Here is a 21,843-nt window from a genome sequence, read left to right as displayed (position 1 = left end):
TAATATCAAGGATGATCTGTATCCTTATTCCATCTATCCAGCCTCAACTTTGAGGGAGAGATTTCCCCCCCAGTCCAAAGATGGGCAGATTAAGTGGATTGGTCATGCTGAATTGTCACTTGGTGTCCAATGGTTGGTTGGGGTTGCAGAGGATTTGGGCCTGGGTGGGGTGCTTTCCTGGAGGGTCGGTGCAGACTCGATGGGCCGGTTGGCCTCCTTCTGCACTGTAGGGATCCAAAACATGCTTACTGACCTCATGCTGGAAATATCCAGCTTTAATTCGAATGCCTACGCTGCTCTTGACTCTCCCGCCAGAGATTATTTCACTCTGTCCACTCCATCATCTATTTTAATCGTCTTAAATACCTCAATTAGGTGACCCCTTTAATATAATCAATACCGTGGATTGGAACGTCCAATCACTCTGTCATGTTGTGTGTTTAAGTATCCAGGTGAATGGCCCCCAAGTACGACATAATTAAACATTGCATCGTTCAACAAAAAGCCATATTGATCTATAATAATAGGGGAACAATTGCTGCAAAAATCGAACGCAAGAGCTCTTTTAGCGGTTCTATATTAATCCATTAACGCAAATGTAAAACAGAATTCTATGAAATAAAAATTGCAACTAACCTCAGCGTACATTAATTAAACCTGTCCTCCTCAGGGGTAGGATCAATCCTGTTGCACACCTGTCACCCACTGGAACTGCCTGCACCGTTATTTTTCAACAGATGTGGAGCAATTCACAAAGACGTGTGTCAACCTACATGCTAAAAATAATCCAACGAATCGTAAGTCAGGTTCCTTAGGACATGACACATTCCAGAACAGAAAATTATTTCTTGTTTAACAAGATTCTGTCACTGAATGTTATTCCGTGTGCAAAGTGACTGACTAGCGGAGGGACAGTCGACTGTTGCTGACAGGGACAAACTTTTTTCTGGTGGCAAATCTCTCAAAATGCTTACCCAAAAAATGTACAGCATTTTTTTGAAATGGCTGGGTGTATAACGGGGCCTTCCATTACTGACAGAAAACACAGGAAGCAGAGAAGGAGCAGGTGGCGGCTGAAAATTAAAACTCGATTGCGAGAAAGATAATTGAATGAGTCTGAAATAGAAATGGAAAATGCAAAATATGCTCAGCAGGTCTGGCAACATCTGTGGAGGGCGATACAGGGTTAATGTTTTTGAGAGGATTAGCGGAGCCAGGCCGGAGAATCCCCACGACTGGCGCGAATCGCGCCACGCTGCCCCGACGCCGGCACACAATTCTCCGCAAAGCGCAGAATCCCCGCCATTGGTGCCGGCGTGGTAAGAGCGGCGATGGGCAGGGGCCACTCTACATGGCCGGCCTGCCGATTCTCGGCCCATGCCGGCGCCGTTCACACCTGCTCTCAGCCGGTGGAAGGGTGGGTGGGCGGCCTGTGGGGGGGGGGGGGGAGGGGGGTCCGGCCCGGGGAGGAGGGGGTTGCCTCCGATGTGGCCTGGCCTGCGATCGGGGCCCACCAATCGGCAGGACGGCCTCTCTGGCTGGGGGCCTCCTTTCCTACCCGCCAGCCCCTGTAGTCCTGCACCATGTTGCATCGGGCCGGCGCGTTGAAGGAAGCCACTGTGCATGCGCACGTTCGCACCGGTGCAACTGCAGATGTGCACGTTGGCGTCGCCGCCACTGCGCATGCGGGTATCCCGCGGTGCCCAGTTCGCGCCGGGATCAGCAGCTGGAGCGGCGTGAACCACTCCAGTGCCATGCTGGCCCCTTGTAAGGGGCGGGTCGGCCCGTCGACGGCGTTTACGACGGCGTGAGCACGGATTAGAGAATCCCGCCCATGACTCTTTTTCGGGAACTGAAGGAAGGTTGGGGTGTGGTGGGTTATATGCCATCAAAAGAAGGGTAGGGGGTGGTGAGGGGGGGTGAGGGAGGACAAAAGGGAAGATCTAGGATGGGAAAGGGAGGGTGCAGAGATAAAACAACAAAGATGTCATGGAACAAAAGGCAAAGGAAGGGGTGACAAAAGAAGCTTGCGTCCAGAGTGAGCATGAACGATGGAACAATGGGCCAGAATTCTCTGGCTGTTGCGATTCACTTTTCACGCCAGCAACGCACCCCCACCCGCAGTTTTCCCATGCAGAGTGGAGGGGCTTCAATGGGAAATCACATTGGCAAGTGACAGGGAGACAGATTCCCGACGCCAGCGAACGGCATGCCACCAGGGCACACGCGGCTGGGAAACCGGAGAATCCGGCCCCAAAGCAAAACTATGAAAAGAATGAGTGACTTTGCACCTGCTTTTTAAATTCAGAGTTCAGGGTAAAGCCTTGAAAGTTTGGCTATATTGCCGTTTTGTTTGGAAAATATATGCTGTCGATGTTTGGCAAGGTATTTTGTTTGGTTCTCTTGTCTTACCTTTGGGGAACATTATGGCTGATGCTAATGATCACAGGGCTCTTTGGATAATCTACTTGTTCTTGAGTAACAATTGGTCATTTAGCTAGAATCAATAGCTGAGTCCTTGGAGATAATAGTATCCATCAAGTTCAACTTAATTGTATTACATTCACCTGCAGTCATTAATTATAAAGGACTTAGATGGGACGGATACAGAGATTGCACTTCCCCTTGTAGGGAGTCCAGAACTAAGGATCATCAATATGAAATAGTCGTAACTTAATCCAATGAGGAATTTAGGAGAAATGTCTTTGCCCAGAGAGTGATGAGAATATGTAGCTTGCTATCATATGAAGCGATTGCGGCAAATAGCTTCAATGCCTTTTACATAGACCAAAAGGTCCATGATGTGGAAAGAAATACAGTGTTATGGTGAATCAGGTAGGGTTAGATGAGGGCTGACACAATGGCGCAGTGGTGAGCACTGCTGTCTCACGGCGCCGAGGACCCAGTTTCGATCCCGGCCACGGGTCCCTATCCGTGTGGAGTTTGCACATTCATAGAACCATAGAATTTACAGAAGGAGGCCACTTGGCCCATCGAATCTGCACTGGCCCTTAGAAAGAGCTACTTAAGCCCACGCCTCCACCCTATCCCAGTCACCCCAGCTATCCTTTTGGACACCAAGGGGCAATTTAGCATGGCCAATCTACCTAACCTGCACATCTTTGGACTGCGGGAGGAACTGGAGCACCCGGAGGAAACCCACGCAGGCAGTCACCGGGGCCGGATTTGAACCCGGGAGCCTGGAGCTGTGAGGCAGCAGTGCTAACCACTGTGCCATGTGCTGCCCTTCTAAAGATTCTCCCCATGTCTGCATGGGTCTCACCCCCACAATACAAAAGATGCGCAGGGTAGGTTGATTGGCCATGCTAAATTGCCCCTTAGCTGGAAAACAATAATTGTGCACTCTAATTTCTTTTTAAAAATAGGGAGGGTTAGAGAAATCTTGTGTGAAAAGTAGTTCTGTGGGACCAAGGGGCCTGCGTCCATGCTTTAATTCTGTGCAAATGTCCCTTCTGCGGAGGGTAATAACAGGATGAGCATCAAAGCAGGCTGGACAGTTGTCCATCTTCCTCTCTCGCTGCTAATTGTAAGTTTTGAAAGAAGTCAACAGTGTCATAAATAACTGCAGCCAACTCTTTCGCCAAAGTTGCAGCAACACCTCGCAGAGGAGCGACCCACCACCTGAAACATCTGTCGGGAAGCTAACCAATAGGTTCGCAATTCCCTCCTTTTTTCAAAACATTCGTGAGCTCGAAGTCTCCACCAGGAAATAGTTGATTTGGCGAGGTGCTCTGAACTGACATGCCATGGGTTTGGAGGGGAGGCAATGTGCATACATGGATGGATTAACACCAGGGAATGCCCAATGTTATCAGAGATTCTTCTACAGCAACCCGGCAGGACACAAAATAAAAAGGCGAGATAACACCACTTTTTACCCCTACCTTTTAATAAATGTCACAGATACACAAAGCAGCTTGTTGGATTAGAGTCAACATTTTTGTATATTTAAATCAGCAGCTGCTGCTATGATTGTTGCCATGGCAACTATTAACCACAATAGGAAACATGTCACAAGATTCAAATGTGTGTGTATATATATATAACATATATGTGTATGTGTATATATATATATATATATATATATATATATATATATAAATAATATAGTTTTTCAAATTCTTCAGTAAAAAATCAACACATTCCTGTCGCATCTTTTGTTCCCTTTAAACATCTACTGACAGTTTTGCAGCTAATGTCACAAGAATATCAGAGTTTACACAATTCGGCACAGTACTTGTTCCAGAAAGCACTTTATGTCAAAAGGTTTAATTGGTATTATTTTCTTTCTCCAACATAATGCTTCTGCTTCTGACTCTTTTGTCTGCCCATATTTAACAGTCTTCTGTTAACCTGATTGACAGGAAACATTCAACTAAAAGCCTCTAACAGGACGCTTTCCTTCCTACGTACGGTCTGAAGCTGCCAATTGTACAGGGGGCAAGATAAATGAAGCAGTAGACACCATGTGCTGCGAAAAATAATCTATACCTCAAGTTCAAAAAAAAAATACGCTGGAAAGCAGAGGCTGCCTCTTGTTATAATTTAACAAGTCTAAGCCAACGGCAGGCAATCCTCAGATAGTGGTGAATCTCTCGCAGAAGAGAGTGTCAGATGGAGTCAGCAGCCAGCGCTGCATTTTGAAGCAGGCAGAAATCTCGCACTCCAAATAATGCTGACGGTTTAAGGAAGGGATTGGTTGGCTATCAGCGACACAGATTCACTCTTCAATTCTCTTTCTTGGCCAGAACAGATAGAAAGAAGATGGTGTCCACTCTGAGGGTACTGAACAACACCTGAGTCAAGAATGGTCTCAATTTGCAGCGGTATGTATTTGCATTTCCTTCTCTTATTGCCACACCATCCTCTCGCATTATGTTAACCCTTTGTATGCTTGTGTGTTTGCTGAGAGACAAGCAAATACTGCCTGCCTCAGTCTGAAGTACTTTGCGTGTCAAAGAGAGTTATGGTGACTGCATATTTTTTTTTAATGAACCAGTTAAGGTCCCAAATGGCTTGGTCAGTAACTAAAGTGTATACTTTGTGATGTAAGGAAAATTGACCATAAAGGTTGCATGCTTGATGCATACAGCTAAGTTGGAATGGATGTTACTAGAATGGACTTGAGTGAGGGGAGTTTTTGCGTGTGTGTGTGTGCGCATGTGTGCACGTGTGTGTGTGTCTGTGGTGGGAGGGGGGATCAGCTGCGATTTCTGTGCCTGCTTGCTAAACTATGACTCCTACAGAAGATTATGGCACAATCTAACGGAAAAGTTCCATTTGTGTCAGGTTTTGCTGGAGGTTTCTATCAGCTGCATCTCCACCGCTATCTAACCACACTTAGTCGCTTTTTTGGGCCCTGGCGAGTTTCTCACCAGGCTATCCCACACTTATGGCGTGATTCATTGGCCTCGTTTCGCTCGAGCGTGAGCGTGACGAGGCCGTTAAATCGCGGGAGAGGCCAGAAACGAGAACTGCACTGGGTGCCAAACCGTTCGCGATGCAGCCGTCACGTACCTGTGGCCGAAATCGGCAACCCACCGTAGCATTGCGAGACACCAATAATCACCGTTTAAGCCCAATCTCCATACAATTAATAGGGGCCACCCCAGATCCAATGGCTTCTCGTGACCTAATCACTTCCCCAGCAAGTGGACGCCGATTAGTACTCCTTTTTGAGAACGTGAACCTGCCGGAAGGGCTGCTGTGGGGAGCCGAGAAGATGAGTAGCCATCTTTGCTCACAAGCAAAGAGACCCAGCGCGCTGGGCCTGCAGCCCTGTTCTCTGAGGGGGGAATGGGTGGGCCAGGGCTCAGCACGATGCTTGGCGGGAGCGGAGCCAGGCACATTCCCGTGGGGTGGGGTGGTCCAGTGCCAACTCACCCATGTGGCCCGGTGTAGGACATTGAGCTTCCTGCGGCACTGGGAGCCGGTCCTCCTGGTCTCATTGCCCCAGCTGATGGCCGCTGCCACTTCCTCCCAGGTGGCACTGGCTGCCCTTGGCTAAACCTTGGGAGAAGAGGATCCCTTCTGGCCTCGACCGCATCTAGAACCGCGATTTAACGCCCTCGTCACGCTCTCGCTTGAGCGAAACGAGGCCACTGAATTACGCCATAAGCCTTCCAGGTCTGCATCCCCAAATTGTGAAGCTGGTCGTCTCGGTGCCATGGCTGCGAGCTGAGTAGGGTTGACAGTTTAAGTGCTTCTCTACCTTGTTCGTGGGGGGCTGTTGGGTGCAGCCCCGGCGAATCGGCTGGCGAGCCATTATTTGCTGAGTGAAGCGCATGGGGCCTCCTTAAGTGGACTAATTAACGTCGGATTTTGGTGAGGGCCTCGCTGGGCCGAACAGCTCCCGCTCGCTACCACCCTGAGAAATGTTTTAATTGAATCCCACCTTTCGAATTATTTTCATCACTGGGGAGCTGAACTCACTGGCCAGATGTGCTCCTCAGAGATCAGGCCGCCATTTTAAAAGGGTGTCCCAATCCTAAAAATTACAGTGCAGAAGGAGGCCATTCGGTCCATCAAGTCTGCACTGGCTCTTGGAAAGAGTACCCTGCCCAAGCCCACACCTCCACCCTATCCCCAGAACCCAGTAACCCCACCCAACACTGAGGGAAATTTTGGACACAAAGGGCGATTTATCATGGCCAATCCACCTAACCTGCACATCTTTGGACTGTGGGAGGAAACCAGATCACCCGGAGGAAACCCACACACACACGGGGAGAACGTGCAGAATTTGCACAGATAGTGATCCAGCCGGGAATCGAACCTGGGACTCTGGAGCTGCAAAGTAATTGTGCTAACCACTATGCTACCGTGCTGTCCCAATCTCTAAGTGAAACTGTGGGACCCCCCCCCCCCATCCAGGTGCAATGTCACCCCCACACATATGAGCATTACCCCACACACCTCCAAGTGTTGGCACCTTGCTATGGGGTCGCTGAAGGCCCCTCGTTTTCAGGCCTTTCCACACCACATGCCCATGTCTCGACTCTCTGAGAAGAGTTAAAATGGAGGAAAGAAAACTTTAATGGGCTGGAAGCAATTGAGCTTGCTTTTCATAAATTTAGAGTACCCAATTCATTTTTTTTTTCTAATTAAGGGGCAAATTAACGTGGCCAATTCACCTGCACTGCACATCTTTTTGGGTTTGTGGGGGTGAAACCCACGCAGACACGGGGAGAATGTGCAAACGCGACCCAGACAGTAACCCAGGGCCCGGATCGAGCCTGGGTCGACGACGGCATGAGGCAGCAGTGCTAACCACTGCGCCACCGTGCCGCCCAGCAATTGAGCTTTTAAGATTTCTTCTCTTAAACAGCCAATACTAATGGACACATGATGGTGCCGATCGTCAATGGGTTCTCGAGTTACGCGAGAGTTAAATTAACATCACTGGTTAAAGCTGGTAACCTCATGCTTCAGCAGTCATGTCAATTTATAATAAATTCATTCATCACACATCGGCACACACAAACACGCATGCATACACGAAGACACAAGTGCATGCCCTTGGACCTGCCATGAGACCTTTCCATTACATTAACACACAGGAGTGGGGGGGGGGGAACAATAAAAAAAATGACCAATTTTTCTTTCTTTCTATTTTATCTTTTTTTGCTATAAATTCTATTTCCGAAGTCACGCCGTTATCCCTGTTCCTCAGGTTGCCTGGGCTTCACCTTCTGTTGTTGTTCATCATCAGTGTACAATCAATATTTCCTCTTTCGATAGCGTTCTATCACCGACGCTACACATGACACACAGGCAATTCAATAGCTCCCCAAATAATTACTGCACGGAGCACTCATTTGGAAAGGTAGGGAAGGGAGTGTTTACAGATGTTTAACAGATTGAATATTGGTCTTTGCCAAGCTAATTAGACGAATGAGTTAGAAAGCAGGAATAATAGCAGGAATTGTGAATGCTGTCATAGAATGAGGGATCCAAGATGCAATGCTTCGTTATTCCACATTGCATTTGTCCTCCTGCAGATCAGTATTGACGCTAAATAACACAATTACAAATTTTGGGTTTGTTCTTATTTCTGTCTGGTTCGGCCCTTGCTGTGGATGAGTGTTCACTCACCATGACTCGGAGAATGCCTTGATCTGCCAGCACCTAAATAATTTGTGGGTTGATCAAAGGGAAGATGGTGTCCAGGATTTCTCCCTGATCTGCCAGAATATGCATGATGCAGCCTTGGTGCTGTGTTTGCACTTATTTTATTCATTCTCAGCATGTGGGCATTGTTGCCCCGTCCCTAGTTTGCCCTTGAAAAGATAGCACGAACTTGCCTTCTCGAATGCAACTCAGTGGCGTCACCTATATACAAAGAAAAATTACAGCACAGGAACAGGCCCTTCGGCCCTCCCAGCTGCACCGATCCAGATCTTTTATCTAAACCTGTTGCCTATTTACCAAGGTCTACTTCTCTCTGTTCCCCACCCGTTCATATATCTGTCCAGATGCATCTTGAATGATGCTATCGTACCCACCTCTACCACCTCCGCTGGCAAAGCATTCCAGGCACCCACCACCCTCTGCGTAAAAGACTTTCCACGCACATCTCCCTTAAACTTTCCCCCTCTCACCTTGAAATCGTGACCCCTTGTAATTGACACCCCCACTCTTGGAAAAAGCTTGTTGCTATCCACCCTGTCCATACCTCTCATAATTTTGTAGACCTCAATCAGGTCTATGTAGACCTCAATCAGGTCTAAATATGTCAGAATGGGCCAGGGTGGCAGATGTTGTGCTGGATAAGACACCAGTGAATCAGACGGATCTTCATGTCAGTGCTTTCCTGTTGTCACGTAGTCACCATTCCCGATAGTCGCTTTTTATTCCCGATTTATTCAATTCCAGTTTCCAAGGGTGGGATTTGAACTCGAGTCTCCAAGTGATTATTGCAGGCCCCTGGATTACGAGCTTCATAATATAATGGTCAAGTTAATAGTGAGGCTGATGGCACTCCCTGTTGTTTACACGTAAAGGCTACACCAACGTCCTGTGGGGGCGGGTGCAAGATTAAACATGGAAATTCACAAGTTGTTTTCCAATGTTCAGCTGCCAACATTGCTAAAGCAGCATCTTGCTGCCTGACTAATCATGAAATGAACCGACAACTTGAGAAATTGATGTAGATATGAACTAATCTCGCCATGGAAAATTAAGTCTTGACCATTTTACTCTCAGGACCTTTTTAAACAATTTTATGAGTGTTAATTATTGCTAATCAACCTCTCTGATGCTGAAAATTAAGTACTATACAGGTTTTAGTCGTAAAAATTAATTACTTTTTCTTTACTTTTAGCATCTGTCTATTTTTTTAAATCTCCCATCAGTCTTTCCCCTCCTTTTATTTCTCTTATTGTGCCTAATTTGTCATTGAATTTGCCCTCTCTAATTTATGCCTCCTTCTCAGTCCTTGTACCAAAAACATTCCTGACCCTTCAATCTGATTGGTTATGGAGACTCACAATTGGTTGCTCAGAACAGACTCGATGGGCCTCATGGCAGACGTCTGTTCCGATGTCTTAGGGTCTATGGACTCAGTTCACTCAAGTTCCAGATACCCTCATCCCATTGCTGTGCTGTTCTCCGCTCACAACCTACTGGCAAAAGAATGTGCAACCCAAGTTTGCACGGTCAATTTTTAAAAAGCACTGGTATTGCCAGCTACATTTAAATAGTGCAAGTAATATTTCAATAGCACAGCCAGTGTGCATAGCATTCTGGTAAAATCACACACTCATGAGATTGCAAGTGTATATCTCATTTGATTAATGTTGTCAATTTATATCGCATTCCACTCTTGGTGGGAGCATATACCCAAGTTTAATCCCAAATATTGGATTTTAATAATATTGCCAGTTTACCTCATTGTCTAATCGCATTGCCAACATAAGTCTAATAGCGCTGTCAGTACTTATTATATCCTAACAGCGTTGCCACTACATGGCATTTTTTTAAACACATTGCCAGGAGGTATCACATTTGAATAACATTGACAATAAGCATGGAAAATAATAACATAGCAAATATACATCACAATCCAATAACTGACAGCATATAAAACATTCCAACGCTACTTCCCATTGAAGTCATATTTTAGTAGCATTGCAAATACATATTCTAGCCTAATAACATTGTATATTACTTGTATATACTACATTCCGATTAATTTTGCATTCCAGTGACAAATCACACTTTAATAACCCACCTGCAAATATTACTTTCGAATAACATTGTCAAATATACCACTCTCTATTAACATTACAATGCGCATCCCTATTATGCACCACTCTCTGTTAATGTTACCAATTTAATGTCATAGGTACAACGGTGGTGATTGTCCTTTGCATGGGTAGCACAAGTGGCTAGCACTGTGGCTTCACAGCGCCAGGGTCCCAGGTTCAATTCCCCGCTGGGTCACTGTCTGTGCGGAGTCTGCACGTTCTCCTCGTGTCTGCATGGGTTTCCTCCGGGTGCTCTGGTTTCCACCCACAGTCCAAAGACGTGCAGGTTAGGTGGATTGGCAATGCTAAATTGCCCTTAGTGTCCAAACGGTTGGGGGGGGGGGGTTTACTGGGTTACGGCGATAGGGTGGAAGTGAGGACTTAAGTGAGTCAGTGCAGACTCAATGGGCCAAATGGCCTCCTTCTGCACTGTATGTTCTATGTCTATGTCCCTTTAAGAGCAAACCACCTGGCCTGAGTGACCAATCGGGACTCAGTGTGGAGAATCATCCCAGAGGGAGACGTTGTCCCAGTACAGAGGTTTTGCGAAAGAGCTGCAAACATGCTTCTCGACATGACTTGTTAATAAATCCCCTTTTGTTCACTAATGAAGTTTATGAAAGTGCATTGTGGCTACCATTCTCTTTTAACGCCACCATCCTGCACTGTTGTGCTGCAGTGTCGAAGGTGACATTTTTCCGATGAGATGGCAAATTCACTGACAAGTCAGGTATAGGAGGGTGTAAAAAAATCAGATGGGACTATTTCAGTTACGAGGTCACCCTGGTGTCTTGGGCTGACCTTCACCTCTCAACCAACACTTCTAAAAGGAAGAAAATCTTGTCATTATCACGCTGCTATTTCTGAGTGCTTGCTGAGTGCAGATTGGCTGCCGTGTTCCTGGTGTTACAACAGTGACAATGCTTCAAACGTCTTATCACAGAATTCCCACAATACAGAAGGTGGCCGTTCGGCACAGCGAGCCTGCACCGACCCTCCGAAAGACCACCCTACCTCGGTCCACTCCTCTGCCATACCCCCGTAACCCCACCGCACAGTTTAGACGCCATGGGCCATTTAGTCAATCCACCTGTACATCTCTGGACCGCGGGAGGAAACCGGAGCACCCGGAGGAAATCCACGCAGACAGGGGGAGAAAGTGCAAACTCCACACAGACAGTTGCCCAAGGCTAAAATTGAACTCGGGTCCCTGGCGCCGTGAGGATGCAGTGCCAGCCACTGTGCCACCGTGCCACTCAATGAAGTACATCTTCGTACTGTTCAAAAACATTTAGGGGTATCCTGAGGTTCTGAAGTCATAATATTCTGCCTTTTCTTTCTTTCTGCCAATTTCCATTAACATTCCCATTCTATGCCACTGACTATTAATGTTACAACTGTGTACAACATTCAAATAATACATACAACATTTCAATAGCGCTGCCAGTGTGCATAGCACTTCAGTACCATTACATGCTAATAAGATTGAAAGTACATGTCACATTTGATTAGTATTGTCAATATTTATCACATACTACTCACAGTGGCAGCCCATATCTGTCTGATAGCATTGCCGGAATATTACACTGTGTTTATTTCAATATATATTGCATCCCAGTAGGATTGCCAGAGTGCTTCATACTCTAATGGCATTGCTAGCATTAGTCTAATAACATTGCCAGTAGATATTACATCTTGACAAAGTTGCCAGCCTATGCATGTATAATTATCAGCTTTCATAGCATTCCCCAATTCCACCCCAAGTCCTGATTACATTCGGATCATAGTGCCAGCATGTTTCACCTACAAACAGAATTGCCAGTGGATACCACACTCTAATAATCCTGCCAGATTATATTATGATTCAATAATATTGCTGGTCTGCACCAGTTTAGCTGAGCATTTCTGGGGCAGTGTCAAGGAAATCTCAGTCTCCTTTTGTGCTTTGTGTTCGCCAAACCAGATGGCAATCAGGCTTCTGTCCACGATGATGATGAGCAGCTTGAAAGCGCAGTTGATTGAGAGCAAAATTAGGCTGTGCTGAGATGCCCCTTGTTAGTATTTAATAGCTTGTGGTTGATGGGTGTTTAGCACCAAACAGTTTCAGTTAATAAGATGAACAGATGTTGGGTATCGGTCACTTGATTACACCCAGGCACGTATGTAAAGAATGGGCTGAATGGTCTCCATTCTGCTCCACTTGACAATTCTATAATGTGAATGGGTAAAATGGTTTCAAAGTGGCGATTCCTCCTTTTGTAGCAGCCCTGCATTGTGCTCCCCTGCCCCCTTTGACCAGGCTGTGAAGTAGCTGCATCATGTGTGACCTGTGGTTGAATGACACTCCGAGATCTGCAGGGAAATTGAATCTTCTGCAATTAAGGGGCTGGTTTAGCTCACTGGGCTAAATTGCTGGCTTTTAAAGCAGACCAGGCAGGCCAGCAGCACGGTTCAATTCCCGTTCCAGCCTCCCCGGACAGGCGCCGGAATGTGGTGACTAGGGGATTTTCACAGTAACTTCATTGAAGTTTACTCGTGACAATAAGCGATTTTCATTCATTTTTTTTTCATTTTTCAATTGCGCGCTTCTTTAAGAATTTACGATATTCATTAATTCACAGAATGATAGAACCAGAAAGCACGGATTGAGTCTCTTCAGCCCACTTTGCCTGTGCCGCCCCTTTGAAAGACCTACCCACTTAGTCCCTATCCTCTTTCCCCATTGCCCTAGATATGACCAGTTGAGGAGGACTGAACTGGCTCCCCTCTATCCCGCCTCCTCGGTTGTTCACAACAGAGGATTTTTTTTCTTTCTTTTCCCTGTGCATCCCTTTCCCAAATCCAAATGTTTTTTTTAACCATCCATGCCATTAACAATCAGGAACCAATCACAAGGTTTTCTTGAGTCAAAGAAAAAGTAAGTTTATTAGCGACTGAATCGGGGGGGTGAAACATGATAAAAGACATTGTGGTCCACACACATACGCAGTTATTAGAAGTAGGCCAAGCTAGAGACTAAATAAAAGTTCAAAGAATATAGTTAGAAGTTTTTTGCTTCCCTTTGTGGCCTCGCAAGTTAAACGTTGCAGCTAATTGAAGTTATCTGGTTCCTGATGTCATGAACCTCAAGGTTAAATCAAAGTCGCATTTTGGGAACCACCGTTCCCGGTGGGCCTTGGGACTTCTATGCACCCATTGGCTGGGAAATGACTGGACATGGGCAGTTCGTATTTTTTTTATCATCTTTAGACTGGAGGGCAGCACGGTGGCCTAGTGGTTAGCACAACCGCCTCACGGCGCTGAGGTCCCAGGTTTGATCCCGGCTCTGGGTCACTGTCTGTGTGGAGTTTGCACATTCTCCCCGTGTCTGCGTGGGTTTCGCCCCCACACCCCAAAACAAATGTGCAGAGTAGGTGGATTGGCCATGCTAAATTGCCCCTTAATTAGAAAAAATAATTGGCTAATCTAAATTTATTTAAAAAAAATCTTTAGACTGGGAACCGGCCGTGTGTACGTGTGCAAAATAAAAGGAAAGGATGCGAGGCGACATTCGAGAGAAGGAATCCCAGGGAGTGGTATATGGGGAAAGGGAGAAGGTCCCAAACCAAGGGGAAGATCCCAAACTGAGTAAGGACATACACAGGGATCCCACTGAGTCAAGATCAATGTCAGGAGCTTAGATAAAGGCACCAAGTTAAAGAGAGAGCTGCGAAGAGCAGACCTGAAGCAAATTGGGCACAAGCGAAGCACAGAAGATTTGAGAGGGCTTCTGAAGTCTGGCAACTCTATGCTGCAGACCATAAAGGCAAAGGTAGTCTTTTGGAGCAGTGGTGTTCTGCTTGGCATGTCCAAAGACCTGAAATTATGCTTGGGAGGTGATACTTGCGTATACGCGGAGATATCCAGGGTAAAGGAACCTCAGAAGCTGAGTTTGAAACCCTGGAGTTGGATCCTTGTTGAAGCCGTCCGAGTAAGAGCAGCACTGGAAGAGAATTACCAGGGGAGATCCACAAAAGTGGAGATTGGAAACCGTCATAAAAAAGACAGTGGGCGGGATTCTCCGACCCCCCGCCAGGTCAGAGAATCGCCGGGGGGGGGGGGGGCGTGAATTCCGCCCCCTCTGGCTACCGAATTCTCCGGCACTGGGGTTTTGGCGGGGGCCAGAATCGCGCCACGCAGCGCTCCCCCCCAACAATTCTCCGGCCCACGATGGTCCAAGTTGCCGCCCGTGTTTAGCCGGTCCTGCCGGCGTAAATCACAACAGGTCCTTACCGGTGGGACCTGGTTCCACAGGCGGCCTGCAGAGTCCTCGGGGGGGGGGGGGATCTGGTCCCAGGGGGTGCCCCCACGGTGGCCTAGCCCGCAATCGGGGCCCACCGATCCGCGGGCGGGCCTGTGTCCTGCGGGCACTCTTTCCCTCCGCAACAGTCGCTGTCAACCTCTGCCATGGCCGGTGCGGAGAAGAATCCCCCCTGCGCATGCGCATGGATGACGCCAGCATGCGCTGGCGCTCCCGCGAATGCGGCAACTTGCGCCGGACCGCGGAGGCCCTTCAGTGCTGGTTGGCATGACGCCAATCCCTTCCACACCACTTGGCGTGGTGCCAAACACTCTGGCACCGGCCAAGCCCCTGAAGGTGCGGAGGATTCCGCACCTTCGGGGCGACCCAACACCAGAGTGGTTCACGCCACTCCTCGGCGCTGGAGTGGCCCGCCCAGTGAGTCTCAGTGAGATAAATTTTCTCACAGTGTGACAAGCGTCTGTGTGGCTTGTTCAGTAATTCATATGATCAGCTTTGAATGTATCTTTGAAGTGTGGTGTGTTCACCTATTCTTAACATATGCCACGTACTTGCAGGGAATATTAGAGTACAACATAAATATGAAAATAGTTTTATCACTCTGAATACGTATGCGTTTGTGGGGATATAGCTGGGTGAAGGAAAAGTGAATATTTGAACCTTTTCCCTGTGCTTGTATTGAGATATTTCCAACATTTTTGTCTGGTGTAACATGATTCATTTTTCTTGTTTATCAACTATTTGGATCTTTGTGTTCAATGTTCATCATCAGACTCCTGTGAATTTATTTAGGAACAGTCCTCCATGGTTTCTGAACAAAATAAAAGTTAGGTGCCATCAAGCCAGACTTCACTCTGGTACCTGACATCAGCTGGGATTATAACACTTGGAGCTGATAGATGTAGAAGATTTTATAATTTTTATTATAGCTAAGTTTGTAGGTAGATCTTGACTACGCTGACTTCTAGAACCAGGTGGTGCACTCATTCCCAGTCTTCAGTCTGTTTCTCTGTTGAGGTACTTTTTTCAAAATCTCTTTGATGACATCTCAATGGCATACACTACTTCTTGTCTATTTGATTTTTAGATTGTGAAATAGGGCAGCGCAGTAGCATAGTGGTTGGCACAGTTGCTTCACAGCCCCAGGGTCCCAGATTCGATTCCCGGCTTGGGTCACGATCTGCACATTCTCCCCATGTCTGCGTGGGTTTCCTCCGGGTGTTCCGGTTTCCTCCCACAAGTCCCACATTTGCAGGTTAGGTGGATTAGTTATGCTACATTGCCCTTAGTGTCCAAAAAGGTTAGGTGGGGTTATTGGGTTACGGCGATAGGGTGGAGCTGTGGGCTTGGGTAGGGTGCTCTTTCCAAGGGCCGGTGGCGACTCGGTGGGTCGAATAGCCTCCTTCAGCACTGTAAACTCTATAATGATATTGCTTTACTTAACTTGAAAGAGGACGTCCTTACGGCTCCATTAGCTGTTTCTCCAGATTCCTCCAACTTCACTTGGCAGACCCAATTCTTAAAGTTCTGCTCGCTATATATTCTAGAGGAATTTGATCACCATGTCTACTTTAGTTCGAGAACAAGTAATCACAATTTAACATTTAATCTCAAAAACCTTTGACACATTTCAAGATAGCGCAAACCAACAAGAGATAGGGGGCGCGATTCTCCGCAAATGCGGCGAGTCGTAAAGGCTGCCGTGAAACTGGCCGTGTTTCACGGCAGCCTCCGCGCCCCCTCCCGGGACCCGATTCTCCCCCCCGGGTGGAGCTAGCAGCGCAGCCCCATGAAGCAAGGCATCGTGGGCTTAGCGACCGTCGCTAAACCCGCGTGGCAAGCGTCACGGCGGCTGACGCGCACGATGACGCGGATGACGTCATCATGCATATGCGTCAAACCCGCGCATGCGCGGGCTGTCATGCCCCTCAGCCGCCCCGCGGACTGATCCTGCGGGGCGGCGGAGGAACAAATAGTGCGCGGGTATCGGACCCGCTGCCCGCGATCGGTGCCCACCGATCGCAGGCCCATGCCACCATTGGCACGGTCGTGCCAATCGGTGCCATGGTTGCCCGGGACGGCACTTTGCGGCCGGTTTCATGAACGGTGAGAGCAGGTGTGTTTGCGTTCGTGAAAACGGCCGTAAAGACCTGGGAACTCGGCCCATCGGCCTGGGGAGAATCGCTGTTCTCCGTAAAAAACGGCGAGCAGCGATTCGTGTCGTGGGGCGGCCGTGGGGGGGGGGGGGGGGGGGGGGGGGAATAGCGGGAGGTCGGGAAAAATGTTGGGAAGGCCCTCCCACTATTCTCCGACCCGTTGTGGGCAGCGGAGAATGGCGCCCAGGGTTCTTTCATCCTTTATAGAGGGTTTGAGTGTCTGCTGGTTGTATATTCTGGCTGGCTAGCACTTTCCCGTTGCCTCATAAAAGGTTCAAATTACATGTCCATTTCATTCAGTAGTCATTTTTGAAGTGAACGTTGAAACCCCCAGGTGTGGAATTCCATGAGCAACATGTTAGGGCAGGTCTGCAGTGCAATCCATACAGTAAGTTCCAGAAAAGGGCAATTTATAATTCTAGGAATTAGGTGACTGGTGGCAGTCATCTTTAACGAGTGAGTGAAATATTTTAGGTCCGTTCGCAGTGGGCACAAATCTCGTTATGGCCACTAAATCTTGCAAGAAGGCCATAACGGAATAGGCGCTGGGGAGATCTCGCTTTGAGATCTCACTACTCCCCCCGCCAGTGATTTGATCAGGTTCATGCCCAGAAAGGGTGTAACCCCAATTACTATGAATTTGCATTGATTTAAATATAATTAAATGGATTTACGTTGTAGCGTCCAGACCCATGGAATGCCCCGCCCGCCCCCTCCATTATCTCCTCTTCCCTCCTCTCGTTCTTCTGTAATTTATCTTGAATCTGTGTCATTTGGCTACCCGTCATCCTGTCAGAAGCAAGAGTGTCTCCTTATGTATTCTATAAAGATCCATCATAGTTCTGAATGCCCCTACGTTATGAAAAATGTATATAATTTAAGTTACATTATGTATAATGTAGACTATATATTTGTGCATTTAAAAAGTTAAAATGATTTCAGTTTGACTTCGGTTATTTGTGGGCCTTGATGCATGAGTGTCTGGATAGGTTCCAGAATAAAGGCCATGGAACAAAGTACCCGAGCGTGCGCGTTTAGCTGCGTGTTTCCCAGCGTTCGCAGTGCCGAGAAACACATGGCTATTTAACCCGACTCGCGCTGTATAAGGGGCCTGAATGGGGAACGCGGGATAGCCCTGTTTTGTACAGTGGGATCTCCGCTCGCCATGAGCCCCCCGTACTTTGAAAATGTAGTCACTGGTTATAAAGTGGAGCATTCTGGGTATCTGAAAGGCACGATATAAAACTAAGCTATTTTCTTTATCGTGCGCAGCAGAAGGAGAGGGTTAATGTTCTCTAGTTAAAAGCACGTAAGAAATATGTGATTCAGCCACATGTTGCCTCGTATAAATGGATCTGATTAAGATTCTATTTTTACGGGGTGAATTAGAGATCAATGAATCGCTGGAATAATGCTTTGCTACTTATCGAAGGACAGATACTGATGTACCAGGTATGTGCATTGTGGGGGTGATATGCCTTACTCGGAGTGACTGAATGGCTGCTTCCACACCCGTCAAGTGTTTACTTGTCCCCTGAAAAGCAAAATGTTTCATTTCATCTTTTAACAATCTGATTAAGCATGACAATGAAAAGAAGACCATGATCAAACAGAGGTGAAGCATATGATTAAAACATGCCCTGATTGAGAGACACTTTGCAGATAATCGTCGAGTTGCGTTATAATTTTAACCCAAGTTTTCATTAGCAAAGCATCAGCGCACGTGGATTGCATTGTGTGTGATTAACGGGCCATTTGTATTGTGCATGATCTGTGGGAAAAACTCCAGCAGATGTGCAAATTGTACGTACAGACAGATATGCTCAGTGAGACAATTCTCTCTCTTTTACCTTTTCCTCAGACAGGTTATTTTATGCTGAATCCAAACCTTCCAGTGTACTGCCATGCGCAGTAGCCTAACATGCATCTGTCATAATCAGTGTTTAACAGCAGAGAAATGTGTGCACAGGTGGCATTCTGTCTTTCCACAGTACAATAACTCCACATAATTGCTATCAAGTTGCCTGTCTGCATAATAAAATACATTATGGATGTAAAGTGCCAATGTGACATCTGCTTTGCCGTTATCATTGCACTGGTGGGGAAAGGAATTTCTTTGGTCTGTGTGGGCAGGCTGTGTTAAAACATCTGCAGATCTGTGACTGACTGACAGATGATATTTCTTAGTGAACCTGAAGCTGCACACGCGCGAGGATTTCTAAATGAAAGGTGTTAATTGTGGTAGTGACCTACATTACATGACAAATCTTTCTTTTTAACTTTTGGTACAAGCTTCTATTTCATTTAGTGGCTATGCGTGTGTGTGTGTGGGCGTGCATGTGTGTATGTATCGACATACATGTGTGTGTTTGTGTGTGTCTGTGTGTTTGCATGTATGGGCGTGCATCAGGTGGAGATTTTGGTCACCAAGGTAGGGGATTCAGAGCATTAACACTTCTGCAATAAATGATGTGCATTCAGCTGTCGGCCTCAGAATTGACCTAAAAACTTTCAGCCCAGCCGGACATCCCCGACGACATCCATGTTCGCATTTCCCAAACCAGTCATACTGTCACATTTCCCAAGTGGTTCTGACAAATGTAGTGCTGAATTGTGAGGTGTTTTATTCTGTACATTCGAGCTCATCTAGTACACTTACAGCTGACAGAGAGAATTGACTTTCATCATGTACGGTTCAGGTTCGCACCCCACCCTCCAGAGTTTGAACAGAAAGCCAGAGCTCAGGTTCAATATTTTCAACAAATGCCTTTCTGGAAAGAGCTCTTTAGTCTGTACTGGCCTTAATTTTAACAGCAGAGTGCCTACCATCCTCCAGTTATACTTCTTTCAAATTGCTAAATCTTAAACCTATTAGCATGCCATTCAGGGGGAGGCAGTAGTGTAATGGTATTGTCGCTGGACTAGTAATCCAGTGCCCCAGACAAATGCTCTGAGGTCCTGGGGTCGAATCTCACTGCGGCAAATGGAGAAATTTGAATTCAATAAAGAAATAAATCTGGAATTACAAGCCTAATGACGACCATTGCCGATTGTCCTAAAAACCCATCTGGTTCACTAATGTCCTTCAGGGAAGGAAATCTGCCATCCTTACCCTGCCTGGCCTACATGTGACTCCAGGTCTGGCCTACATGTGACTCCTAACAGTGATACGTTGACTCTTAACTGCCCCCCCCCCCCACCCCCAACCACTGAAATAGCCGAGTAAGCGGCCTAGTAAGCCACTCACATCAAGGGCAACTAGGGATGGGCAACAAATCCTGGCCCGGCCAGCGACGCCCACATTCTAAGAAAAAATAAGAAAAAGCACTCACAAAATGGCACTCATTCCCATTTTAAATGAATATTGAGACGACCTGATTCTTTTTCTGTCACAAAAAAAAGCCATCAACTGTGGCCTTTTTGTAATCCAGGACCTGGAAATTGAGTCATGTCAGCCTGCCAGCTCGAATGGAGACGCCTGTGAATTTTGAGTCAATTATCATTCACTTATGTATGCACGAGACCCCTCTTCATCCACCTGCTGAGCAGCAAGAGATCCCCTTCCAAAACAATGCATCCCAATATCCGAGTTGTCAAAGGACACAACCTGAGCAAACTAGGGCTTGCTAAAGCTTTTTCCCTCTATTTGTTGACAAGGGCACAGCGTTTTAGTGCAAATCATCTTGAAATGCATCAGTTATATGCGTGCACAGTTCTCCCTCACAATCTTGCATCTTACGGGTACGGGTCGGCCCAAGGCCCTTCTGATGTGGGACCTCGGGCCTCATTTTCACAAGGCCCGGCGAGCTGCCAAAGCCAGTTCCCAGGAAGCTTGCGAGCAAAGAGGATTTGAGTTTCTCAGTTGCCGTGCCACCAGCCGCAGGTAAACCCTGCAGTGGAGGTTGGAAAGGGGCGCCCAGGAGAGAGGGAGATATTGAAAGGGAGGGTGGTGATTGGGAGGGAAGGGATGGCTGGAAGGGTAAGGAAAGCAAGTCGTAAGGTGAGGCCGGTTGTGAAGTGATTGGGAGAGGGACTGGTAATTGCGAGGAAGTGGAATGATGGAGAGGGGACAGAAAGAAGCTGGTAACTGCCTTCGTTACTGCGGTGGACCCAGGAAGCACCCCTGGGCTCCACATTCAGATGAGGATATCAGTTGGTGTGTTAGTCCACATGTCGGTATCATATTGGGGAACATTTGTGCACATCTGAATGCCCCTCACCCCTCCAAAATAATGCATGCTTTTAAAGCTGCAAAAGTGCCCACTAACATTTGCAAGATTGTGAGGGAGAACTGTGCACGCATATAACTGATGCATTTCAATATGATTTGCACTAAAACCCTGTGCCCTTGTCAATAAATAGAGAGAAAAAGCTTTGCCAAGCCCTAGTTTGCTCAGGTTGCGTCCTTTGACAACTCGGATATTGGGAATTTCCAACTTTCTGACAAATGTGTGCAACTTACAAATGTTGTTCAGCACTCAGGCCACACACTTGCTCTGAGATGATGCTGGAACAGAGATTATATTTAGTGTCCATTTTTTACAGAGCAACATCAAGCCTGACACTTGGATTGCTTATAATTTCCTGTGAATTCAGGCGTTAATTATCATTCACGTATGTATGTACGAGACCCCTCTTCATCCACCTGCTGAGCAGCAAGAGATCCCCTTCCAAAACAATGCAGGAGGCACAATCTCCCCTCTCCACTGCACCAATCTACTCTCTTTCAAAGGCGGACTTAATGCCCAATTGAGAGACCTCACGGTGTTGGGAATTGGGAGTGGCCACTGAGACATCCACCAGCCCTTGCTCCGACCTCCCTTTTTGCAACTCTCACTGCTCTTCAGGGATTCCATGATGAATACAGGCCACAATTTTGAACTCCTGCCATGCTGGAAACAAAGGTAGGCAGGTGTTAAAATAGTCATGCCGACCAGTGCCAATTTTTGAGATCCAGCCTGCCTCTGGAATATTTTTGTGAACGCGGGAATGGGGGAAGTGGGAGGGGGGTGGGATGGGTGTCAGCTGGGGAACTATGGTGGGTAGCTGACATGGCACATTAAGAGCCGACTGAGACAGGTCTTTTCCATTCAGCCTGGAGATTCCTGGAGATGGTGGG

At 47.1% G+C, this 21,843-nt stretch overlaps 1 protein-coding gene across 3 annotated transcripts in view; it reads left to right on the top strand.

Moving 5' to 3' along the window:
- lingo2 (leucine rich repeat and Ig domain containing 2) overlaps window positions 1-21,843 on the top strand; it is a 726,266-nt gene that overhangs the window by 363,326 nt on the left and 341,097 nt on the right. Inside the window, exon 3 of one of the 3 annotated variants that reach the window (XM_038804219.1) lies at window positions 4,775-4,847. The exons of 1 other annotated variant lie outside the window; for it this stretch is intronic. The gene's annotated coding sequence lies outside the window, so the exon portion shown is untranslated. Of the gene's footprint in view, window positions 1-4,769; window positions 4,848-21,843 lie in introns of all 3 variants that reach the window. One more of the 3 variants, XM_038804220.1, reaches the window with a different exon arrangement.

The sequence above is a fragment of the Scyliorhinus canicula genome, chromosome 8 (assembly GCF_902713615.1).
Source record: "Scyliorhinus canicula chromosome 8, sScyCan1.1, whole genome shotgun sequence".
Taxonomy (NCBI): domain Eukaryota; kingdom Metazoa; phylum Chordata; class Chondrichthyes; order Carcharhiniformes; family Scyliorhinidae; genus Scyliorhinus; species Scyliorhinus canicula.
Note: the sequence above shows the minus strand (reverse complement) of the source record. Positions and strands in the feature narration are given on the sequence as shown.